This window comes from Triticum urartu, chromosome 5A (genome assembly GCF_056163025.1).
Source record: "Triticum urartu cultivar PI428250 chromosome 5A, HENAU_Tu73, whole genome shotgun sequence".
NCBI classification, from domain to species: Eukaryota; Viridiplantae; Streptophyta; class Magnoliopsida; order Poales; family Poaceae; genus Triticum; species Triticum urartu.
This window is the reverse complement of record NC_141877.1, coordinates 298,740,869-298,768,375: the sequence shown is the minus strand read 5'-3', so window position 1 is coordinate 298,768,375 and position 27,507 is coordinate 298,740,869.

Genomic DNA, 27,507 nt, shown 5'->3' with positions numbered 1-27,507 from the left:
ACTTTTGTCAGGATAGCTTGTACTAGTTGCTTCCCTTCAAAATTGGCTGTTGTGGGATCCCTTCCCGCCTACATTTGGGAAGAGGACCAGGGCCTCTATAAATAGGACTAGCCACCACCATAGACCGGACAGACCAGACTGATCTGGGACTGACCTTGGATTGGATCCATTCCATCCTCGCATCCACCAACTCATCGAGCTCAAGAACACCTCTCCTCCAGAGGCTGTTAATCCACTGTACTAGTTCATCCTCAGCCCTCAAGGCAATACACCACCACACTACAGTAGGGTATTACATCTCGTGGTGGCCCGAACCAGTATAAACCTCGGTGTCTCGTGTTCTTTGGGTTCTTCGAGCTAGGCCATGAGATCGTTGAGCGAGCGAGCTAGCGAGAGAGAGAGAGTACTTTGTGCGCACCCTAGAATTCGAACCTCACAAGGGTTTGCCCGAACCCGTAATCCTACATTTGGTGCGCCAGGTAGGGGTGCGCCGAAGCTTTTTCTCCATCGATCCACGCTCCACGCTCCACCAGTTCCATGGCTGACGCTCGTCGAGCCCGTGATGAGCGCCGGGCCGCTCTCAATGCTCGCGTCGCCGATGGCGCCCATTGGTGGGCCTCCCCGTCGCTCTCCATCACCTGTTGCCAACGCCGCCACCGGCCAAGCAGGGAACGAGTAGCAGGCTCCGTCGCTGCACCCCTCCGTGCGGCGAGACCGACGCACCGCCACCCCGTCGCTGACTCCGGCCGGTTCATCATCACATGCTCGCCGCGGGCCCGCAGACGCGCAGGTCGCGCTGCTTATGGCGCGCGATCTCCTATGCTACCTCCTTGTTGACGACCTCTACGAGGACTGGCTGGACCACATCGCCGAGCTCGTCAGTGCCACTGGGGCTCTCCTGCACCATCCCTCTCGCTGCCTTGTCTGCCTCCCGCTGCGGGCGACGTAGCCCATAGAGCGCCTCCACCACCTCCACATCAGGACGCCGCCCTCGCACCAAGAAGCGCGGCCCCGCGGCGTGACCCACTACGCAGGGCGCCCGTGCGTGAAGAAGGAAGCTGCCCGAAAATCCTGCGGCCGCAAGAAGATGCTCCTGTACTCCCTGCACCACCACGTCAAGACCGTGCGCCGCCCGCGGCAGCAGCGCGGGTACCAAGACCAGGCTCCGCCCCCATGGTGGGCTCCGGTGACTACAACAGGCTGTCATGCCTTCACTCCTGAGCTGCACAGTGTCGTCTGACCCGGGAAGTTCAAGCCCGACCTGCCTCCACGCTTCGACGGCACCCCTGACCCTGCTGTGTTCCTGCAGCTCTATGAGTTGAGCATCGAGGCAGCCAACGGCAATGATAAAGTCATGGAGAACCGGTTTCCCATGGCCCTCAAAGATGGCGCACGTTCGTGGCTCCTGAACTTGCCCACTGGATTGATCTCCTCCTAAGACGAGATGCGCGAGCATTTCGTCACCAACTTCTAGGGCACTCGCGACCGCTGGCCGGGCGCTAGTGACATGTGGCGCATCAAGCAGCAGCCGAGGGAAACCCTGCAAAAGTACATCCAGCGCTTCAACAGCGTTCTCCTCAAGATCCACAAGGTAACAGACGAGGCCATCATCTCGGCGTTCTCTGATGGCGTCTGCGGCGTCAGGATGAAGGAGGAGCTCGCCATCCATGAGGACCTATGCACGGCTCTGGAAATGTTCAACATGGCAACCAAGTGCACGAGAGATGAGGAGGGTCTCCTCTCCCTCCTCGAGCTTCCAGCTACCGACCCAGAAGACAAGAAGGCCAAGACCAAGGATGTGAAGCGCAAGGGAGCGGCCATGCTCGTTGTTGAGCCAGAGATGAAGCGCGGCTGCGATCACCCGGTGTCGTCCAAGGGAAGCCGTTCGTTCTGCGCCTTCCACAACGTACACAACCACAACACCAACGACTGTCAGGAGCTGAGGACCATCCATGATGGGCGCTTCCGTCGATGCCCTGAGCGCAATGACCGGGGCTATGGACGAGGAGGAGGATGAAGTGGAGGACGCTGAGACGACCGCAGCCCCCACCAGGAGTGGCGCGACCAGCCGCGTGAGGACCGCTGGCAGGACCAGCCTCATGAGGGCGCCTGGAAAGATCAGCCTTGTGAGGACCGTCCTCAGGGCAAGGCTGGCCTCCCTCCGTTGCCACTGCCACCAAGGAGGAACGACGACCATCATTAGGACGAGGGGGCGCCATCGCCTGCACCTTGGGTGGCGCTCAGGGCCCAGCCTCCCAACGCATCTTCAAGCAGTTCGCGCGTGAGGTAAACACGGCTCTCCCCAGGCTCGAGGCCACAAGCCCGCTCCGGTTGTCCAAGTACACCATCACCTTCATCTCATCTGACTAGCTCAAGTGCGCAGCAACTGCTAGCGCCCTCTCGATGCTCTACTCGCCCGTCATCAGCAACATCCTTGTCACCAAAACCCTCATCGATGGCGGTGAGGGACTTAATGTCCTTTCCGTCAAGATGTTCGACCACCTCCAAGTGCCGTATGATCATCTACAGCCCACCAAGCCCTTCTCAGGAGTGACCGACGGCTCCACCACCCCGATAGGGCAGATCCGCCTCCCTGTCACCTTCGGCCAGCGTGACAACTACCGCACCGAGCTCATCGACTTCGACGTCGCCCATATTCTCCTTCCATAAAATGCCATCCTTGGGTATCCGGCCCTGGCCAAGTTCATGGCGGTGACCCACAACGGCTACAACGTCCTCAAGATGCCAGGAAGCTGCTGTGTCATCACGGTCGCCTGCGAGGAAAAGACGCGGTGTGCTCTCTCGAGTGTGCCTATCAGGCTGCGGCGGTGGAAGATCCAGATAGCGAAGGTGCCAACTACCATCTTGAGGTTGTCCCCAAGAAGAAGAAGCCGCTGCTCCGCCTAGAGCCTCATGAGAACGGTGTCTCCAGCAGCACCACCTCAAGACCTGCGCCCGCGGATGGGGCGCCTCCCTCCTTCGCATAGGAAGGCGCGCCCGGCGCCCTCCTCGGGCTGGGCTCGAGGGCTCTCTTCTGGAGGGCCTCTAACCTAGCCAATGTCACGAGGGAGGCGCTCAGGCACCACGTGGAGGCGTGCTTCATCGCATGTTTCCCTCATGAGGGCACGAGGCATGGAGCGCATGGTGCCCAGGAGTTCATCACCAAGGCAACCGAGGAGCTTCAAGAAGAAAGAGCCATACGTGGCGACCGCCGCCCACCTCCTGGCGCAACTCCTTGTCTTGGCGAGGGTGACGAGATGCACGTCTGCGTCGACATCCCAGGGCTCAACAGGGCCGCATTCCAGGAGCGTTTCTGGCCTTCACACGTTGGTCGGTGCGAGGGTCCACCTCACAGCTATGTTCGCATGCCATTTGGCCTGCCGAACGCGGCTGTTACCTTCCAGCACCACCTGCGGAGCGCTTTGGCAGCTCAGGAGGCAAGGCATCACGCAGTCCTAGTGGAGATGGCGAAGGTTCTTCATGAGCCTCCTGGGCCCCCAAAGCCTCCTGAGGCTCTAGACTCAGGTGGCTTGTGAAGAGCAGCTTCTTCAGCACGCGTCTTCAGCTACTTCAACACCTCTTCAGCAACAGGGCCATGTGACAATTTCTGGTTTATTCAGTTGGGGGCACCCTTTGGGCTGCAACAGCCCAGGTCGCGCGGGCATGTCCCTGCGGGATGTATCATTTTTCATATCTAGTTTACTCTATTGGGGGAACCCCTCAGGCTGCGTCATCCCTAGGCCGCACGGGTCCGTCCCTGCGGCATGTATCGCCCTTGCATTTATCTGAAATAGCTTGCTTCCTTGCATGGGTTACCTTATGATTATCAATTGCCAGACTGGCACTTTGATGCCACGAACGTCATGCGCCCTTGCGAACCCACCCACGGCCGCCTCATGATTAAGGGACGGCACGGAGTTTGTGCTCGGGTCCGTCCCTGCAGTGTCGCTAAACCCAAGAGGCTGAGCTCTGGCTCACGGGCTAGCCCCGTGTACATCACCTCCCATGGCCCTTGGTGCTTGGCTCTCGCATGAGCTAATCGCGGACGGATGAGCTAGGGCGTGTGACCCGGTGCCTCATCACCACGGGAGCCGCGTGCCGGTTGTCTTTCTTTAGGATTTAGCGCATGAGAAGACTTGGCATGGCGTCTATGCTCGGGCGGGCTGGCCCCGTTTACATCACCTCCTGGGGTCGTTGGTGTTTGGCCTTCTCATATGATCACCTCAGGAGGTTCATTCAGCGTAGGTCACCTAACCATCTCGCAGGACCAACACAACTATCAAGAGCCAAGATCAGGAGCAAACCGCCTTGAGGTAGGGCCTCGTGAGTCCCGCACTAGGTCATGAGTGCCCAGACACACTATGCTCCGCACTGGTGATAAACAACTGAGGGTGCCCATGTTCGCATCAACCTCAGGGAGCCACCTGGCTCGGTGTCCAGCCTTGTCGCAACGGTTTCCCCTCGGGAGAGTCACGCAAGGGGGCTGGGCATGGGGCTGCGCTCAGGTCACGCCTGGCGTACACCACCCTGCCAGGTCCATCGAACCCAGTCGTCGCGCGTCCCTCCCGAGCGGGACCTCGGTGAGGACATGTATGGAGGTCTGTTTGTGCATCAAGGGGGACTCCTGAGCTTCGCGACTCAGGAGCCTAACTGGCCACGTAGCCCCTCACCCCTTGGTCCTGTCCTGGTGATCCGGACCGGACGACTCAACGGCGGCTAAGGTATGCGCGGGGCCGGGCCCTGCCAACATAGAACATCAAGCAAACGGGAAGGAAATCGTGGAATCTTAACAAATTATTACAAGACACGTTCCTCAAATACCAAACAAAAGTCTTAATGGCTCCACGAGGCACGGTGCATATCGTAGGAAAGTGAAATGGAAAGGAGCACCGCTAGCAAGCCTCCTCTTGAGCCTTGGGCGCTGCCGACAGGGAGCGCCCTGTCGTCGATAGCGTTCTCGTCGCCCGTGTCGTCGGCCGTGGTCGTGGGATTGGCGGAACCATCAGTTGGAGGCGCATGGTCGATGGCGAGGAACTTCTCTAGCAGGGCCTCCACCAAGTCCTTCACGGCGTCAGCAGCAGCTGCACAGTGCTTCTCGTCCACGGGTTCAAGCAAAGCTCCATGGTCGGTGCTCGGGTCACGAAGGTGGAGGTGGCTGAAGACGCGCGTCATGGCCAAGGAGGAGAGCGCGTGATCTTCCCCCTCCACCATGGGGCCGATCCCATTAATGACGTCCTTGAGCGCCGTAACTAGATGAGGAAGTAGCTCGGCGGGACCTCCCTCGTCGGTCACCAGCGGCTTCTTCAAGCCCTTCCCGTAGTGCCTCGCACGACTTCAGCTCAAGGGATTTGAAGGCCGCCCGATCTTCAACCAAAACCTTCGCACGGGCTTCCAACTGGGCCACCTCCGCCTCCAGCTTCTTCCCCAGCTTCTCCAGGCGGCCGCTTTCCGCGGCCTGCGCCGGCGCCAGCTGCTCTAGTTCAGCATCACGGCCGGCGACCGCGTCTTTTTGAGCCTTCAGCTTCTCCTCTCGTGCCCCGTGCTGGCGAGCCTCGGCAGCGCGTTCATTGCGCATGTTCTCCAGCTTGGCCTCCATCACCCGACAGTGCTCCTTGGTGGCCCCGGCATCCTTCAATGCCACCTCACGGGCGGCTGCGACCATGTCGGCAGCCCGCTTACCCTCCTTAGAAGCTGCCACGTCCTGAGCCCATGCCGCCCACACGGACACATCAAATCGCAGCCACCCCGAGACCAACTCCAGTTGCACCGACGCCAGCCGACTATCAGCACCCTAAAGGTCATTACGAAGCGGGGTTAACACGAGAAGGGCGTTCTCCAGGGCATCAGGCGAAGAAGGGGGATCATGGCCCAGCAGGGCGACGGAAGGAGGAAGAGACGACATTGGTACTAGGGTCCACGGATTTGTAGGAGAAGAAGGAACCGGGGACTCCTGAGCCTTCGTGACCTCAGCAGGCGAGTCGGGGCCGGAGACTTCAGGAGCCAGCTTGGCTACGGAGATTTCTTTCTCCCGAGGACAGGCTTCTGGATCTCGCGTGGATGACCCAGACGCTAAGGCCCGGGAGCCATCGCCATCCCTCTGCGCCAGAGGAGGCGTGGCAGCAGCCGGCTGCTGAGCCTCAGGGGTTGCGGTCGCCCCCTTCTTCTTCTTCATCACCAACGAGGGCCTATCAGTGCAAGGGGAGACATCAAGAAACTATGGCAAAGAAAGGAACAAAAGATCAAGACGAAGCGCTTACTGGTCTACGGCGACATACTCCCTCGGCCTCTTCTGGAGCACCAAGCCCGAATGCTTCGCGGCCTAGGGCACTGGCACGTGAGCCCCAGGGGCAGGCAAGGGCGCGGCGGCCGCACCCACAGCAGCACCGACTGGCGATGGAGCAGAAGCGTCGCCTCGGGAGATCAACGCCGATCTTCTCTTCTTCGGGACCCCGGTCGGCGGCTTGTTCGGAGGGGTGCACCCAGACCTTGTCTTGACCCCGGCGGGGTTCGGCGACTCCCTCATCGGATGCTCGCCGGCCTTGTCGTCGTCAGGGAAGGTGCGGAGGAGATCCGCCATGTGAAGAGGAGAAGTCTCCCCCTCCTCCTCTCGGGTCGCCTTCGATTAAGGCCTCTCCTCCTTGCCAGACTCGCCGGAGGACACCATCACCGGGGCCGCCACCACAAGGGTCCCGGTAGGCGCCGGCGACTCGAGCCCGCGCTCGTTGAAGACGGGCATAGCGGCAGCGATCTTTGCCCCCATCCGGGTAGCAGTACAGCGGAAGATGGGTATCAGGCGGGTACCCATGATCCTCCGCAACCAGGAGGTGGAGAACCTTGTCCAGCTCCTCGTCGGACAAGGCATCCATGCGCAGGCGGAGGTCGCCTCCCTTGTCCAAGCGCTTCCACAAGGGGCGCGAGCATGCCTGGAGTGGAGCCAGATGCTGTGACAGGAACTCCTTGACAATCATGGCCCCCGTCAACTTCTCCGCCTTCGGATCGTCGGGCTTAAGGTCGGCCGCCATCCTCCCCAACATCTGCTCCGCATGCGGGCCGGTGAGTTCATGCTACCCCACCCGTCATGAGGCACGGGCCTCCCCGTCGGTAGCACCAGCCGAGGGTAGGGGCTCTTGGCATCCATGAGGACCCACTTGGTCCAAAAGCCATCCGCCTTCTTCCTGGCTCATGAGATTGCGTTCCTTCCATTGGCCACAACGAAGTTGGCGCACCCTGACCACGGGCCATCCTTGTTCCGGAGGTAGAAGAAGTGGCAAAGCAGCGCTACGTACGGCATCACCCCCACAAATGCCTCACAATAAAAGGCGAAGATCAACAGGAGGAGGACAAATTTGGGATGTAGATGGAGGGGGTGGAGCTTGTAATGGCGGAGGCGCAGAAAAATTCAAAGAAAGGGGGGACTAGCCCTGCGAAGATAATGTGCATGAAGAAGGGGTAGATGGTACTACCCGAGGCGTCCGGCTCGGTGGAGTCGAACCAAAGCGCGGTCTCTCCTCCCTCATTGCTGTCGCCTGCCACCATCAGGAGCGCGGTGGCAAGGTTCTTCTTCGAGACATTGGGCGCACTCAGGGCGGGCTCAAACCAGGAAGGCGAGCGCACGACCTTCACCTTGTCAGACGCCATCGGCTGTAGGCTCGGAGAGGAGTTCATGTGGATCTGGAGTCTGTCAAGGCAAGAAGAAGGGGATCTGGAGCAAGACGAAGGAGCAATCAAGGCTCTGTAGCATGCGCCAACCTTTTGTCAGGCGAGAACAATTGCCGAGGCAGCGTGGGGAAGCAGAGGCGCCCACGTCCCATCAATCACCACGCGGCAATCAAGGCCGCGGGCGGTTGGGGCCTGTCGGATTTCGGGTTCCGGCAAAACCCTTGAGGTTCAAACACTGGGTGCGCACGAAGATCTTTCCTCCCTCTAGATCACGCCCTCACGGCAATCTCGAGGCTCAGCGCGTCGAACTCATAGAACAAAGGGACACGAGATTTATACTGGTTCGGGCCACCGATGTGGTGTAATACCCTACTCCAGTGTGGTGTGGTGGATTGCCCCTTGGGCTGAGGATGAACAGTTACAAGGGAAGAACAACCTCCTGAGGAGAGGTGTTCTTGTGCTTGGTGAATTGATGCGATAGAGGCCCTGTTCAAGAATTCATCCGATTAACCAGTTAACTTGCCGATTAATCCCTACTCGTGGGGTCCCCGAGTAGCCGATTACCCGATAAATCGTCTGATTAATTGATTAAATGGATGATTAACTTGCCGATTAGCCTATTAATCCCCTACTCACCGGCCGACCGAGCAGCTACCAGTTAACGATTTCCTCAACAATGGATAGAGGCTCCTCTCTCTTTTCCTGATGAGCCGATCAGATCAGACCAGATCCTCCCTACGATGGTCGCTACTCCTATATATAGAGGCCTGGGTCCTCTCCTCAAATATTAGGCGGGAAGGGATCCCACAACGGCTAATTTGAAGGGGGACAACTAGTACAAGCTATCCAGACAAAAGATGGTCTTTGCCTGCCAAAGGCTCTGGTGGTGATGCCGTCCTGGGCTCCATGGTGACCTCCGTCCTACCGTCCTGCTGGTCTTGGTCTCGTTGCACCGATATGGAAACCTTTGCTTGATGCCTCGGGACTCCGCGCCTACGCTTTCCTCTTTAGCACCAAAGGGGAAACGAGGACACTTCACACGCTGGCGCCCGCCTGGTGCCCGCCTGGCCTTGGTCATCATGGCTTGCATCACAGGAAGCTTGCAAGGTTCCCCTTGCCTTGATCTCTCCGCCCCTCGCAAGCCAGCCTGGTGAGGCCACCCCCGAGGAGGTCTTGCGTCGTCCTCCTCGCGACGCTCGGCCCCTCGCGAGGGTCTTGAGTGTTTGCTGGTGGAGATGGGCCATACAGGGCCGCTGGTGGAGCCACGCCGTGGGCCGCAGGTAGGCAAGTCTGGGGACCCCCATTCCCAGGACGCCGACAGTAGCCCCTAGGCCCAAGGCGCGCTCGGACTTGGCTCCGAGGCGAAGCCAAGGGGCAAGTGCGGAGCGCTGCGGGCCCCAATAGCCTGTGGCCTCATTTGACGCATGGCGGTTGATTGGACGTGGGCGTCTCCGCTTTCCCATGCTGCCTCGGCAACTACCCACCTTACAAAAGGCTGGCGCGGGCTGCGTTTGCCTTCATTGCTTTCCTTCATCTTGCTCTAGATCCCCTTTCTTGCCCTTTGCTTCCAGAGACTCCAGATCCTCCCAGATCCTCCTTCGAGCTTGCCGTCGATGGCGCCCAAGAAAGCCCGGGCTACCCCTTCATCATCCTGGTACGAGCCCGCGCTCGACGCGCCGAGCATGTCGGAGAAGAACTTGCCTGCCGTGCTCTTGATGATGGTGGAGGGTGACAAGAAGAGGAAGAATGTGCTCCGGGTCGGCTCCGCCGAGCCTGAGGCCCCTGGCAGCACCTTCTACCCCTTCTTCACGAGCAGCATTGTCACCGGGTTGGTTCCCCCCTTCTCCGACTTCTTCTACTCCGTCCTCAGTCACTATAAGATCCACGCCCTCCATCTTCATCCCAACTCTGTCCTTCTCCTGTCGATTTCCGCCCTCTACTATGAGGGGTACATCGGAGTGATGCCGTCCATGGCACTGCTGTGCCACTTCTTATTTCTCCGGCTTAAGGATGGCCCCTGCTCAGGGTGTGTTGGCTTTGTCACGGCCAACAGGACCAATGCCATCTCGAAGGCCGGGAAGAAGGCCGAGGGCTTCAGGAGCAAGTGGGTCCTGATGGATGCCAAGCACGTCCACCCCCGGCTGGTGCTGCCGACGGAGATGTCTGTGTCCCACGAGGGATGGCTTCACGCGAAGCTCACCGACCCGCGGGCGACGCAGGTGCTGGAGAGGATGACCGCTGACCTGAAGCCCAGCGACTCGAGAACGGCGAAGCCGACGGGGGCCATGATTGCCCAAGAATCCATGCTGCAACACGTGGCTCCCCTCCAGTCGCACCCGCGCCCACTGTTGAAGCTTGGAGACAAAGGGGAGGACCTCTGCCTGCACCCAGAGCCCCTTTCCGATGAGGAATTGCGCTCGACTCTTTGTTCCTTGGTCTGGGACGACCAAGGGTACCCGCATGATGGCCTTGTTCCCTTGTACCGCCGCCCGGATGGGGCAAAGGTTGTCGCCGCTCTGCCTGTCTTCGATGAACGTGGGCTCGTGCCGCCTGCGCCCACGAACATCCCGGTGGCGACATCTCTGGTGGTCGTGTCTTCCGGCGAGTCTCACGAGGAGGGAGAGGAGGAAGAAGAGGGAGAGGAGGACCGCGACTCAAAGGTGACCCATGAAGGGGCGGGGGAGACCTCCCCCTTGCGCAAGGCCGACATCCTCTGCACCCCGCCTGATGATGATGAAGAGGTCGATGTCCTCCTAGAAGAGGAGGTGCTGTGTACTGCAGGGGGCTCCTCGAGGTCCAAGGTCAGTCCCCAAAGGAAGTCGTCAGTCGAGATTCTGACGAGAGGAAGGTCGGCGCTGGCCTCCCGAGATGACGCCCCTGTTCCGTCGCTGCCTGAAGCTGCTTCCAACTTGCCTGCTGCCCCCTCTTCTGCGCCTAGATCCCTTGCGCACGTGCCTCTGGCTGGGAGGCTCTCAAGCTTCAAGCTCAGGAAGCAGAGTGTCTACACCACGGTGGACCAGTAAGTATCCTTGTCTTGCCTTGTTCCTGCTTCTGCTGCTGATTCTTGACGCCTTCTGTTTCTTGATGATACGTCCATTTTGCATCATGCTTTCATATCGATATTTATTGCATTATGGGCTGTTGTTACACATTATATCACAATACTTATGCCTATTCTGTCTTATTTTACAAGGTTTACATGAAGAGGGGGAATGCCGGCAGCTAGAATTCTGGGCCAGAAAAGGAACAAATATTAGAGACCTATTCTGCAAAACTCCAAAAGTCCTGAAAGTTCACGGGAGAACGTTTCAGAATATATAAAAAATATTGGGCGAAAGAAGTACCAGAGGGGGCCACCCACCGTCCACGAGGGTGGGGGGCGCGCCCCCTGCCTGGTGGGCCCCCTGGCAACCCTCTGATGGCCATCTTCTGCTATATGAGGTCTTTCGTGGAGGAAAAAATCATAAGCTAGCTCATGGGACGAAACTCCGCCGCCACGAGGCGGAACCAATCTAGGGCTTCCGCGGAGCTGTTCTACCGGGGAAACTTCCCTCTGGGAGGGGAAAATCATCACCATCGTCATCACCATCGATCCTCTCATCGGGAGGGGGTCAATCTCCATCAACATCTTCACCAGCACGATCTCATCTCAAACCCTAGTTCATCTCTTGTATCCAATCTTTGTCCCAAAGCCTCAGATTGGTACCTGTGAGTTGCTAATAGTGTTGATTACTCCTTGTAGTTGATGCTATTTGGTTTATTCGGTGGAAGATCATATGTTCAGATCCTTTATGCATATTAATACCCCTCTGATTATGAAACATGAATATGATTTGTGAGTAGTTACGTTTGTTCCTGAGGACATGGGAGAAGTCTTGCTATAAGTGGTCATGTGAATTTGGTATTCGTTTGATATTTTGATGAGATGTATGTTGTCTTTCCTCTAGTGGTGTCATGTGAACGTCGACTACATGACACTTCACCATTGTTTGGGCCTATGGCAAGGCATTAGGAAGTAATAACTAGATGATGGGTTGCTAGAGTGACAAAAGTTTAAACCCTAGTTTATGAGTTGCTTCGTAAGGGGCTAATTTGGATCCATATGTTTCATGATGTGGTTAGGTTTACCTTAATAATTCTTTTGTAGTTGCGGATGCTTGCAATAGGGGTTAATCATAAGTGGGATGCTTATCCAGGCAAGGGCAGTATCGAAGCACCGGTCCACCCACATATCAAATTATCAAAGTACCGAACGTGAATCATATGAACGTGATGAAAACTAGCTTGACGATAATTCCCATGTGTCCTCAGGAGCGTTGTCCTTTATATAAGAGTTTGTACATGCTTGTCCTTTGCTAGAAAATGGATTGGGCCATCTTGTTGCACCTTATTTCATTTCATTACTTGTTACCGGTTACAAATTACCTTATCACAAAACTATCTGTTACCGATAATTTCAGTGCTTGCAGAGAATACCTTACTGAAAACTGCTTATCATTTCCTTCTGCTCCTCGTTGGGTTCGACACTCTTACTATCGAAAGGACTACGATAGATCCCCTCTACTTGTGGGTCATCACTTGACTAGGCCGACGCCTGCGGCGAAGAGGAGGAAGGAGGACACGATGGTACTGCCCGGGACCTTATCACCTGCGGCGGCCGCTCCCTCCTCCACAAGGAAGGAAGATGGTAGTGCTCGTGCTTCCCCCGCCCGGTCGTCCTCACGAAACTTGGGGGAGCATCCTCAGGAGGAGGCAACCCCCATGGCCCTGCTGGCACCAAAGGCGCCGGCGTCCGGCTCGGCTGCTGAAGTCCCCGAAGCTCAGGAACCCTCAACCTCCCAAGCCATCGTGGCGATGTTGCCTCTTCCTTCCTCCACCGCTCCGTTGACCTCGGATCCTTATGCCTACCCCGACATCCTAGAGCGCACTCTTTCTGCGGTGACCTTGCTGCGGGAGGATCTTTGAGGCACCGACTGTCGCCTGGTGGCCGGGCGCCTGGAGCTGATCTCTGGCTGGCTCCATTCGGACGTGGTCGTCCGGGCGGCACTAAGCCAGGCTGTTGTGGACTCCAAGAAGGACAAGCAGGCCGTCACCCAAGCTACGGTTGCCCACGAGGTAGCGCTGAAGGATGCCATAGCCGCCCAAGATCGCTGCGAGCTGCTGGAGGCCGAACTAAGTACCATGCGCAATGAGCGTGCGGACGAAGCTCAGGCCGCAGGGTGGAGGAGGAGAAGATGAAGGCCCGGGAGGAAGCCGTCAAGGGTCGCGACGCCGAGCTAACGCAGTTGGGGAAGGCGCAGGCTGTGGAGCACAGTGCTACCTCTTGAGCACTGTGTTGGATCTCCCCGAAGAGGAGAGGATGATGCAACAAAGTAGCGTAAGTATTTCCCTCGGTTTTTGAGAACCAAGGTATCAATTTAGTAGGAGGCTACGCGTGAGTCCCTCGTACCTACACAAAAAGAATAGCTCAACGCAACCAACGCGCTTAGGGGTTGTGAATCTCTTCACGCTCACTTACGAAAGTGAGATCTGATAGAGATGATAAATAATATTTTTGGTATTTTTGGTATAGAGATGCAAAGTAAAAAGTAAAAGGCAAAGTAAAAAATAAAATCAATAATAAAGTGATTGGAGATTGATATGATGAGATTAGACCCGGGGGCCATAGGTTTCACAGTGGCTTCTCTCAAGAGCATAAGTATTTTATGATGGGTGAACAAATTACTGTTGAGCAATTGACAGAATTGAGCATAGTTATAAGAATATCTAGGTATGATCATGTATATAGGCATCATGTCCGAGACAAGTAGACCAACTCCTGCCTGCATCTACTACTATTACTCCACTCATCGACCGCTATCCAACATGCATCTAGAGTATTAAGTTAAAAACAGAGTAACGCCTTAAGCAAGATGACATGATGTAGATGGATAGTTTCATGCAATATGATAAAAACCCCATCTTTTTATCCTTGATGGAACAATACAATACATGCCTTGCTGCCCCTTCTGTCACTGGGAAAGGACACCGCAAGATTGAACCCAAAGCTAAGCACTTCTCCCATTGCAAGAAAAACCAATCTAGTAGGCCAAACCAAACTGATAATTCGAAGATACTTGCAAAGATAACCAATCATACATAAAAGAATTCAGAGAAGATTCAAATATTATCCATAGATAGACTTGATCATAAACCCACAATTCATCGATCTCAACAAACACACCGCAAAAAGAAGATTACATCGAATAGATCTCCACGAGAGAGGGGGAGAACATTGTATTGAGATCCAAAAAGAGAGAAGAAGCCATCTAGCTACTAACTATGGACCCGTAGGTCTGGGTAAACTACTCACACTTCATCGGAGAGGCTTGGATGATGATGTATAAACCCTCCGTGACCGATTCCCCTTCCGGCGGAGCTCCGGAACAGGCCCCAAGATGGGATCTTGTGGATACAGAAAGTTGTGGCGGTGGAATTAGGTTTTTGGCTCCGTATCTGATCGTTTGGGGGTACGTAGGTATATATAGGAGGAAGGAGTACGTCGGTGGAGCTCCGAGGGGCCCACGAGGCAGGGGGCGTGCCCTCCACCCCCGTGACCGCCTCGTGGCTTTCTTGACGGAGGGTCCAAGTCTCCTGGATCTTATCTGATGAGAAAATCACGTTCCCGAAGGTTTCATTCCGTTTGGACTCAGTTTGATATTATGTTTCTCCGAAACACTAAAATAGGCAAAAAACAGCAATTCTGGGCTGGGCCTCCGGCTAATAGCTTAGTCCCAAAAATAATATAAAAGTGGAAAATAAAGCCCAATATATTCCAAAATAGTAGATAATATAGCATGGAGAAATAAAAAATTATACATATGTTGGAGACGTATCAAGCATCCCCAAGCTTAATTCCTGCTCGTCCTCAAGTAGGTAAATGATAAAAAGAGAATTTTTTATGCGGAGTGCTACTTGGCATAATTTCAATCTAGATCTTCTTAATTGTGGTATGAATATTCAAATCCAAAGGATTCAAGACAAAAGTTCATGTTGACATAAAAATAATAATACTTCAAGCATACTAACAAAGCAATTGTGTCTTCTCAAAATAACATGGCCAAAGAATGTTATCCCTACAAAATCATATAGTTTGGCTATGCTCTATCTTCACCATACAAAGTATTTAAATCATGCACAACCCCGATGACAAGCCAAGCAATTGTTTCATACTTTTGACATTTTCAAAACCTTTTTGATCTTCACGCAATACATGAGCGTGAGCCATGGATATAGCACTATATGTGGAATAGAATGGTGGTTGTGGAGAAGACGAAAAGAGGGGAAGATAGTCTCACATCAACTAGGCGTATCAACGGGCTATGGAGATGCCCATCAATATATATCAATGTGAGTGAGTGGGGATTGCCATGCAACGGATGCACTAGAGCTATAAGTATATGAAAGCTCGACAAAAGAAACTAAGTGGGTGTGCATCCAACTTGCTTGCTCATGAAGACCTAGGGCATTTTGAGGAAGCCCATCATTGGAATATACAAGCCAAGTTCTATAATGAAAAATTCCCACTAGTGTATGAAAGTGACAAAATGAGAGACTCTCTATCATGAAGATCATGGTGCTACTTTGAAGCACAAGTGTGGTAAAAATATAGTAACATTGTCCCTTCTCTCTTTTTCTCTCATTTTTTTGTTTGGGCCTTTTTTATGGCCTCTTTTTTTCGTCCTGAGTCTCATCCCGACTTGTGGGGAAATCATAGTCTCCATCATCCTTTCCTCACTTGGGACAATGCTCTAAAAATGATGATCATTACACTTTTTATTTTTCTTACAACTCAACAATTACAACTCAATACTTAGAACAAAATATGACTCTATATGAATGCCTCCGGCGGTGTACCGGGATATGCAATGAATCAAGAGCGACATGCATGAAAGAATTATGAACGGTGGCTTTGCCACAAATACGATGTCAACTACATGATCATGCTAGCAATATGAAAATGATGGAGCGTGTCATAATAAACGGAACGGTGGAAAGTTGCATGGCAATATTTCTCGGAATGGCTATGGAAATGCCATGATAGGTAGGTATGGTGGCTGTTTTGAGGAAGGTATATGGTGGGTGTATGATACCGGCGAAAGGTGCGCAGTAGTAGACACTACAAAAAAATACACTTCCGTGATGATACGTGTTTGTCACAGTAGGTCGCTTTTTTGTCATGCATGTACATCCATGAAAAATTTATGACAGAATCAAGATAGTCATACCTGTGCTGTCGTAGAAATGTTCCATGACATTTCCAAAATTATCATCATGGAAGTGTCCACTTCCATGACGATAAATCGCGCGTCACAGAAGTGCTTTCGTCAAGGGTGACCGACACGTGGCATCCACCGTAACGGAACGCCGTTAAGCTATCGGGTCGGGTTTTGGATCCGATAACCCGTTAACAGCCCCAACCAATGGGAATTTTCCACGTGTAAAATCATCATTGGTTGGAGGAAACACGTGTCGGCTCATCGTTGGGACAAATGTCAACCACTCATTGGACGGAAGGCGCCTATGATACGTCGACACGTGGCACGGCCCAATAGAGGCCCATTCCTGTGAAAAGGCCGGCCCGTTTGACTTGGTCAAAAGGTGGCGGTCCGGCCCATGGAAAGCTTGTTAACGGCTTGTTCACATATAGCCCATTTACAGCCCGCTAACCTAAGGCCCGTTACGCCCTATCCGAATTAGGCCCAGTAGCGTCATCTGGGCCATCCAATATGATTCCAGCCTATTTTCACTTCTGGCCCATGTATGGCCCATGATGTCTTTCCGCCCATATGAGGCCCTATGTAACTCTTGGCCTATTAACGGCCCGTGGTGAAACTGGCCCGTAATGAATAGTGTATCACTTTACACCCATTAACGGCCCGTGGTGAAACTGGCCCGTAATGAACAGTCTATCACTTTATACCCATTAACTGCACGTTATTATGTTGGTCCGTTTCCAGCCCATGTTATCTTTCGGCCTTCTCAGAGCCCATTTATTCTTGGGCTCATTTCCAGCATTCGTTTACTTACGGCCCGTTACTGTCATTTTCTGCTTGTGGGCCAAATTCAATCCGTGGTTATAGTTGGCCCGTTTGTGGTCCATTAATATGTTGGGCTGTTTTCATAGCGTCATCAAATACAGCCTATTAACGATGGCCCATTATGGTCGGCCCATGAACGGACGATTCCAACTCTAGCCCGTTTACGGCCATAATGCGGCCTATTATTGGCCCATGTTTGGCCAATCGATCATACGGCCCGTATAAGGCCCATTGATGATATGACCCGTAGAAGGCCCATTGTTTCTACGGCCTGTAGAAGGCCTACTGTTTCTACGGCCCGTAGAAGGCCCACTGTTTCTACGGCCCATAGGAGGCCCAGTGTCACTATAGTAAATATTAGCCCATGGTTATTGTGGCCTAGTTTTAAAAAATACGTTATTGCAGCCACTAGTTAACCGCAGAAAAAGAACTGCAATGACTACAAGCAAACAAATAAACAAGACAACAAGGAAATAAATAAGCAAGCAACTAACGCTAGGCTATCACGGCTATTACACATATTACATCCACTGGGCATCAAAGTTCGCCACCAGTGAAAATATAGGGAACAAAGTAGCATATCATATACACTGGCCGTCAAAATTGGCCACCAGTGCAAATAAACGCGGCAGCAAAACAAGAGCATAACTGAAACAACTTCAGAAGAGCTCAAGAAACGTTATCCTGGGTATCCACCATGCTGGCAATAAGCTTGGCAAGCTGATTAGCTTTGTCCTATTTGGCGCTAAAATCCTCCAACACTTGCTGTTGCACCAGAAAGTATGCATCTGAATGCTCCAGGGACTTCCGTAGTCCTTCCGCTTCTTGTCGCAGCACAGCTAATCGATGTCTTTCAGCTTGTAGTTGAGACTCAAGAAACCGAACTGATTCAGACAGTGAGTTTGAGTAGCTTGTGCAAGCGGTAGTGGCCAGTAACTCCAACACTAAACCAAGACAGGATGTGTGACTATCCTGAACCTTATCTGCATTACTTCCTTTACTGTTGCTTAATAAGGCACTCTTCCCCAATATTCTGTCAGCATTCTAAAAGAAGAAACAAGCAGACACATAACATGTTTAGCATGTACTAGTATATGAAACTCATTTCGGTGAACCAGTTCATTAGTAAGGTGGACAGGATTAAACTACCAAGTCTTCTATTGCCAAGTACAAGTACATAATAAAAGCATCAAACAAACATATATCTATGTCCTATGGTAGCAATGGAATCTTAAATTAGAATAGTTGTTCTTCAGGTTTAGGCACTTGTTCTACAGAGTACAGTAAGACGCAAGAATATAATACTTAAAAATAGAAAATGATCTCATAGACCTTACCACATTCTTGGTTCGGGACCAGTACAGAACAAGGCGTTCCCAGTCATCGTCCAGTAAATGTGTCTCAGTAGAACGTAAGGGAATTTGATGAGTTTCTTTGCCGGTGAAGTACGTTTTCTTCAGGTAATTCCGATACTGCCACCAAGCATTCTTGAAGATAGTAGAGGTATTAGCACAGGTTACCTCATCTTGAGTTTCCAAATCGGTCCTTCTCTATAGAGAAAAATGGGAAAATTTGCTGTATTATAACCATCATGGAGGTAGGATGTATGGGACGAAGCAAAGTAATTGCCATGAATAACATTACTTACACATAACTCCTGGACAAACACCTGCAACTGGCATTTTCCTTCATCTTCAGTATAATATTTCCAAGATGGGAAGATACGCACATACGATTTAACAACATCAAATGCCATAGATGCCAAACTACGACTAGCTGGTTGTGCTTCCTCCACAGGAATAGGCGTACTAACTGGTGGAGTTGTGGTTCGCCGTGATAGTACTGGCCCTATGGGCACTGGAGCTGCCTTACTAACTGCTCTTGTTTGGGAGCTCTATGGTGGAGATGGTGTTGTGTCAACAGGAACTGGGTTACTATCGGCTAGGGTTCGGGTTAGATTGGGTGAAGCTGGTTCTCTGTCCATCGTAGTAGGGGTACAATCTGCAAGAGTTTGGGTTATGTGTGGTAGGGCTAGTTCTTGTGCATGTACAACCAGGGTGCTATATCCACCAAGAGGTAGCACTGTTTTATTTGAAGACCGTGTTTTTAGTCCGCTAGATACTCGCATCACCCGCTCCAATTCAAATGGCTGATAAACAGGAAACATAGTTGAATGTACAGACATTGTATGAGAGACAGATGCAATAGATAGTGTGGAAAAAAGAGGGCATGAAATAGTTGACATGTATATTGTTTAACTAAAACAGATAGCATGACATAATTTCACATATATGATGTCTATCTAAACTGGATAGCATAGCATAACATAATTCAAAGATATGACGAATAACTAAACAGGATCGCATGACATAATTCACCTACATGTTATCTAAGTAATTAGGATTGCATCATTTAATTCACATATGTAATTTATATGCTAAACATAGGGCATTCGATATGATGTCTAAACTAAGAACATGGTGTTGAATATTGTGTATATGATGTCTAAACTATGCAATGCAAGACACCTTATGCATGATATGAGCAGTATAACTGTGCCAAGTTAGAGCATACACCTCAGTGGGGGAATAGGACCGGTCATCTGTCTCTGAATCCATCTCTGAAGAGCTATCGGGACCCAACAAGAGATCTGCTTCGACAGGTAGCACTGTCTTCTCTGAAGGCCTTGTTTTCACTCCAGATTTTTCCATCTCCCACCCAAATGGCTGATTCACAGGAAGAGTAGTTTAATGTACAAACATTGTCGACAAATGGAAATGTAATGAAGAAAAGGATGGGCAAGATATCATTCAAATATATGATGCCTGGTTAAACAGGATGGCATTGCACATTTCACATATATTATGGCTGGCTAAAAGACATGAGAGTGCATAATTCCCATATATGATATAGAAACTAAACATGTGGCATTACAGAACATGTCTAAACTAAGCAGATGACATATATGATGTCAAAAGTAGGCACTGCAAGGCAACATATGCATGATATGACTAACATCATCATGCCAAGGTAGAGCAAACACCTTGGGGGTTAAATAGGAGTGGTCAGCGGCGTCCGAATCCGCCTCAGAACAGATATCTTCAAGGTTGTCAGAATCACGATTTTGAATCGGAACGGAGCTCGGATGGTAAGATCGCAAATCGTAAAATCTTCACTATCAGGATCGTAGAAACGTAGATTCCATGAACTAAAATCATAGAATCATAGGGGTTAGTTTGGATCGTAAAGTCGTAGAATCGTATAACAGAATCGCGACTCTGACAACCTTGGATATCTTCCTCTGGATTACAATCTGGAGAGGGGTGGGGAGGGTTTGCCATTGAACCCACCATGGAGCGATGTCTGCATGACATTGTATTGCAGCGCAAAACTCTTCTCTTTTTCTCTACATGTTCATCATGACTGTGTACAATATCTGACATGCATACGAAAAAAAATATGGTGAGATTATGTAAGGAGAGCATGCAAAAATTTAGAGTGATGGTAACAACCAGTGGATCGATGTTTTTCCGTTGAACCAAAATAGCCCTACTGGATCGACGTGAATGTATAGTAATAAGTGATGCAACAAGTGTACAACCTCTTTGCCATAGCCGTGTCGACCTCAACATCATTGGGTTGGTCGCTGAAGCAGTTGAGGCAGAGGTGGCTGTCGGAGGTGTGAAGGAAGATCTGAGGAATCTGTAGACGGCGTCCAGGGCACTGCTCTGTTGTGACGGATCGTTCTGTCGTTGGAGCAGCTCCGGTGAGCCGTAAGATGTCAAGGCTGAAGCAGCACAAGACAGACATCGTCAATCTCAAGTGGGATTCTAATAGCATCTCCAATAGATGATGTAAAATGGATGTAAAATTAACATCACCAAAAACCACCTGACTACAACAGATGAGGTAAAGACTGTTGACTCTGAACTTAACTGTCGAAACTGAAATTTACTGTGGAATCTGAATGCTACTGTCGAAACTGAACGCAATGGTAGCAGAGAGGCACTTGACATGTAGTTTAGGGAGGGCCTACAGTTCATCTTCAACCTGCACCCCTTGAGCCGCCAGACACCACCGGCTGAACCGTCGGCCCCAGCGCCGCCTCGCCGCCCCGAAACAACTCGCCACCGCCGCCCTGGCCAGCCCTCTAGGCCCCGCCCCCACCCTGAACCCTAAGATAGATAGTGGGGTACCTCTCCGGCGAGCCCCCGTCCCCGCTGCGGGTGGTTCTTCCTTAACTCCGGTGATCCCCCCCAACCCCTGAAAATCGACTGACCCAAAAGTCGATTCAGTCGACTGAAGTGTGGCTTAATCGGAGTAGAGTAGCAGCATGAGCGAGGGGGAGAGCAGCAGCAGATCCGGCTGGTATGGATGCCGGCGCGGAAGGGGCCTCGCACTGGGGGAGAGCCGCCATGGAGATGTCGCCCGCGGCGCCGGCTTCAAGGTAGCCAGTCCATGGGGGTGCGGGATGGAGCACCATCGGCGCCGGGAGGTCGAGTTAAGGAGAAGCTGCGATGCGATGAGTGTACAACCTCTTTGGTGGCGTCGGCTAGGCCTCGGCTTCGTCCGAGGAGTCGGTGAGGATGCTGCGGTTCTGGTGGAGCAGGTTAAGGCGGCGCTGTGGGGATGGAGCAGCCGCGATAGACGAGGCGATCGTCGGAGAAGCTCCTTGGAGGAGGAGGATGGGGCGGCTGAACCGGCGGGACGGCGAGATGGACGATGGATCCTCATCCGGGGAGGTGGACGAGGGACGTCGAGTTGTTGCGCTGGACGATGTCGTCGGGGAAGAGGCTCCGGCTGGGCAGCGGTGACGTGGCGGATGGAGCAGGGTGGGGTTTCGCGGCTGGAGAGGAGAGGTTATGGCGGCCTGGGATTTCTATCTGTTAAGCTTATTTTCTAAAAGAGAGATGGGTAAGAAACATGTAGAAAATATGATTAGAATGCTATAAAATTTCAAGATGCGAGGATACGTACACGCTTCTTAGAATGGAGTTGACATTCTTTTGCTGGACTGGAGCGGACCAGTTCTTTGGCCACTGGAATCTGCTTATTATTAGTGGGAGTTGGGTTTCTCTGTGCTGGAGTAGTATCTATGAAAAATGGAGTTGGTTTATTATCTCCTGGCGTTTGGATCTTTTGCAAAGACCTGGTTTGTAACCCTTCAAATTCTAACATAGCCATCTTCCCCTTGCATGCCTTATATAGAAGAATGGTGATTCAGTTATAAAACATGCTACAGTAGAGATGGAATAGGTACTAAAGAATAGAAAGGCATGACATATTTACATGTATTCACTCCATCCGCAAATAAATGGATGGGTCTAGGCGTATTTCAGTTCTAGATACATCCAGTTTTATCCATTTCTGCGATATTTAATCCGGACAGAGGGAGTATGATGTAAGAGCTAGGGATGCGACAGGACAACACAGTAAAAAAACACTGAAAAACCCACTGCAGAACCAAAGTATTCAAACCCACTGATATGAGATAGTACACTCATGCAGCTCAGGATGCAAAACTACCAGGCAGTTTTCCTTGCAAAAATCAACATTGTGGCCTTTAACCATACATTTTTCTACAACTAAATTTAGATCAGATAAATGTTGGATCCACGCCGATTATCAAAATACATGCTGATGTGAAAATATAGTGATATACAACAGGTACTTACATCTACATTGGAGCGCAGAGAATTCCTGCAAGAATCTTTCCTCATAAACGATACCATTGCAGAAAATCTTCTATTTGTTAAGCTTATTTTCTAAAAGAGAGATGGGTAATAAACATGTAGAAAATATGATCAGCATGCTATAAAATTTCATGATGCAAGGATACGCACACGCTTCTTAGAATTGAGTTGACATATTTTTGCTGGACTGGAGCGGACTAGTTCTTTGGCCACTGGAATCTGCTTATTATTAGTAGGAGTTGGGTTTCTCTCTGCTAGAGCAGTATCTTTAAAAACTGGAGCTGGTTTATTATCTCCTGGCGTTTGGATCTTTTGCAAAGACCTTGTTTGTAACCCTTCAGATTCTAACATAGTCGTCTTCCCCTTGCATGCCTTGTATAGAAGAATGGTGCTTTAATTATAAAACATGCGGCAATAGAGAGATGGAATAGGTACTGAAGAATAGAAAGGCATGACATATTGACATGTATTCCCTCCATCCGGAAAAATGGATGGGTCTAGGCGTATTTCAGTTCTAGATACATCCTTTTTTATCCATTTCGGCAACATGTAATCCGGACGGAGGGAGTATGGTGTAAGAGCTAGATGAATAACAATGCATAAGATATTCAGAAGCATGATGTCCAAATTAAGCAGATGGCATTGCGATAGAGTAGAATGACAGTACTTAAATTTGAAAACATGATATCACGAATGGAATAGGTACTGAAAAACAGGAAGGCATGACATATATACATGCATGATCAGCATGCTAAGCACATGGCATTGTAACAGAGTAGATACACTCTAGGACATTATATGCATGTTGTACCCATATCACAGGCCCAGTTAGAGCAAGGACCTTGTGGGGTAAATAGGATTCATCATCTTTCTGCAAGTCTTCTGAAGAACTGCCTTTACATGTTCCATCATATTGGGTATCATTGACATCAAGTTTATTGGCCTTTACATTGCTCCGTGAGGTTCTTGTGGATATATCAGTGTGTGCAATTATACCTGACATGCATGGAAGACAACTAGTAGTTAGTTTTATGTAATGAGTGCCTGTAGGAGACGACATAAATAGTAGGACTGGGGTTAACTAGCAGCAACAGGTCTCATAAACTAAAGGGAGAACACAGATGAAAGCTACAGAATATGTATTGTTTGTACTCGAGATTAACTAGATGGCACACAAAAGTATTAAAGAACAACATATGAAATACTAGAAGTGGTATAATACTATAATCACCAGCCTGTGGGATAGCATTGTCTGATGGATGATAACGATGGAACAGTGTTACCTAAAGAACAAGTATCTTAGCTAAACTATGGAACAACGTTAACTCCTGAACAAGACCCGTAAGAAATCAACATGAATATACAGTGAAATGTGATGATCTATTTTCCATGCTTAGATGAATAACAAACCAATAAATGTTGCACACAAGTAAGATGAGGGTACAACCTATCTGGCTGCCATCCATAGAAGTGAGAATCATGTGCTGACTTGTGGATGGCCCTGCAGTTGTTGTGGCTTCGCATGTCGGGCACGCGCATTCGATGCAGGGAACTGTTGAGTGGGGACTATAGCTCCCTTCTGGTGTATGCTTCCCTTGTTGGAGCAGCTGCGGTGAGTCAGAAGACGGTGTGTGTGAAGATGTAGATAACGCATAATGTTAAGAACGACATATCTCTTTGATCTGAAGAAATACACTAAGAGATCAACAACAAGGTACGAGAGTGGTCACACGTCTGTTGACTGAAGACTAAATTGGGGTCACACAATTTTATTTTGTTTTGGTACTGTCTGATCTACGCCGGATGGCTGGCCGTCTTGTGCCTCTCGGCCGACACTGTTCGGAATCTTCCCCGAAGAGCCAGCGACCAACGACAGAGCAGCCGGCCTCCGCCGTCTATGGCCCCGGCCAAAACCCCGCTCCCCGCCCCACCGCACTGCCGTGGTTGCGCTGCCCCCGGGCCAATCCACAAAGAGTCCCCGTCATCCAGATCCGGCAGCGGCAGTACCTTCAACCCACGCAACTCTAAAAGATAGCCATCTAAGCGCTGCTTCTGCGGCGAACTTTGCGGCCCCGCACCCTTACGTTATACACTAGCTAATTGGCAGCCTAGGAGCTCCACCGCCTCGAGGGGTGCTACTTCCCATTGCAAATCGATTGGCCCAGAATAAAAATTCAGACAACTAACGCCTAAATAAAGTGATTTGAGATGAGGGTGCGACCTATCTGGCGGCATGGTGAAGTAGGCAGGTCCAGCTGCTGAGTCGGTGAGGCTGGCGCGGTTGCGGTGGCAACCGGCGGCAGGGAAAGAGCGATGTCGCGACGGTCGATGGCTACGCCGAAGCAGCGCCAGGACTCTAGACGGATCCAAAGTTGGAGCCGCTCCGGCGCCGTGAACAACAGCGGGCGTGAATCGGCTCCGGTACGGTTCACGCAGCCGTCGTCGAGGCAGCACCAGCAACACGGAGTAAGAGGCGCACGGCCCAGTGCACGACGACAAATGGGAAGCGTCTCCGGCATTAGGGAGGAGGGCGGCTGTGAAATTGGTGCGGTGGGGGGCGCCATGGAGGTGGGGCTGAGGTTTCGCGACTCGGGAGAAGGGAGCTTCCCGGGGAGAAGGTGATTTGGCGCCCACGAGGTATGATTGGGGGCGGGCGGGGGAAATTGGGAGGGGAGTGGAACCATATCATACGGACGCATTTGTCTGAAATGTGAGGGGGAGTTACAGTTCTACCCTTGCCTATAGGCTTCTCGGCTTGGGTCTGTGTACTGAGGGTCGGGGATAATAGAGTAACTTTGCTTCTCTGGGCGGGAGCGATTTCGGGCGTGGAGGGCATGTTTTGAACTATAGTGGGCGCGAGCGATTTTGGGCGAGGAGAGAGTGTTTTGAAATAGTGGGCGCGGGCTATTTCGGGCGAGGAGAGCGTGTTTTGCCGACCATGGTTTATGAATTATTCGGCACATGTCATTTCGGCTGAGGAGAAGGCGCGCTTGGATGAAGTTACGAACCTACCCTCGATGTACAACGGGCCAATTGATGCGTGTCCTAGATAGGACGGTAATTTTGTGTCTCCCATTTATTTGCTTGGGCGAATTCCACCGAGCAGAGAGGATGTTTAACGGTTCGTTCAAATTTTGGGAGAATGGGCATCCACGTCTACCTTACCAAGTCGATTCGGATCAAATTTTGAAATATTAGCTTGCCACTTCTTTTTTAGATGGAGAGATGATGCTCGGGAGTAATGTGTTTTTACATGCTCGTTGCTAGCGATTTACTATATGACAAATAGTTGACCCACTCAAAAACGCGAATCAAATCCAAAATGAAATATCTCGATTCAATGAAATAGCTCCTTCAGTAGGTCAAAATAGTGAACTAAATCCAAAATTGAACACCTCAATCGAGTAGCATGTTGTACAGTATTATAGTACCCCATGAACATGTTGAAAGTCAAATAATGAACTTGTTTCATATATGCATATATCCGTTCATGTGTGGATTGCAGACAGCATGTTCTCCAATTTAAATATTTGAATGCAAGTTATATCGAAACATGGTTTATATCAGTCTTTGATGCATAAAACGCGACCTCCCCCTCTCCCGGATTCCTGTTCTCTCTCTCTCTCTCTTTCTCTCTCTCTCTCTCTCTCTCTCGTTGACAATCTTCAATTCTGTCGCACACATCCAACACAAAAACCTTGTTCGTCCCTCTCCCTTTCTCTCCATCTCTCTCTCTTTGTGTGTGTGTGGGGGGGGTCTTTCTAGTTCGCATGCATATATACACCATCTATAGGTCTCTCTCGCACACTATGTATGATACTCTAGCTAGTCCAAGCTAGATATCTTGGGTGCACTCGTCGTATGCACACAGATTCCTTGGCTCTTTGCCTGTAACTCTCTCATGCACCACTATATCGTCTCGGAGCTCTTCCCCCCCTCTCTCAAACTCTCCATCCACGTGGGTCACATATACACATGCATATCTCACTCGCACTCGATAGGCCCATCTAAAACTCTATATCTCCCCCTCATTCTCTCTCCATCTCCCACACGCACACACACAATCTCATGCCCAGCTAGCCAAGTATGATGGTCTCTCACTCGATTGTAGGCACACGCAGTCCCCCCTATATGTATATGACTAGCTAATCTTAGTCTCCATCACAAACATGTGCATGGTCTATCTCGGTTTCTCTCGGGGCATCTTTCTATCGCGCACGCACTCCCCCGATCTCCCACCCATATAGTCCCCTCACAATCTCGACGGGATCTCTCTATCACAAACACACCCTCTCTCCCTCCTCATGCGTCGATGCCATCCATGTGTCCCTCTCGACCTTTGTTCCTTGTTGGCCACACCTCTATTGGACATGTGCTACAGGGGTGTCTCTCTCCGTTGCAAACAATCACAAACTAGCTATCTTCGTGTATCTCCTTGCCTCGCTTTTCCATCTAGGAGATGCATGCGTGATATGTTCGCATAAGAAACGAAAAAAAACACACTCTCTTTCTCTCTCTCTAATTTATCGTTTGTTGTCACTTTATCTTTCACAAACATACTCTTTTTGCACACTTACTCATTCTCCTTCACACGCACTTGATATTTCTCGACTGAGGCACTCTCCTCGGTCCATAGCATGTAGATTTATTGAAATGTCAAACATCACAAAGTTTGACCATGTACGTGGAGAAAAAGAATTACATCTAGTACGACAAACATATGCCATTAGATTCACCATGAGATGTAGTTTTGTATGATGTATCTTTGGTATTGTAGATATAAATAACATTTGCGTAAACCTGATCAAAGTTTCCAAAGTTTGACTTCTAAATAATTTACATGCATTGCATTATCGAGCGGATGGAATATCTCTTTCCCCCTCTCAGCTATCTGACGAACCACTCAGCCTTATCGGGGCTCCTCAATCTCTCTCAAACTTTATTGGTCAGTTTGGTTCGTGACCTGACCCTCATGCCTTGATGGCCAGTACTGCCTAGTGTGGACGTGAGATGTAAAATATTTCTTCCTGGCCAGGCTTGTGTGGTGCTGAAGCGTTTGGTTCATGCTTGGGCCA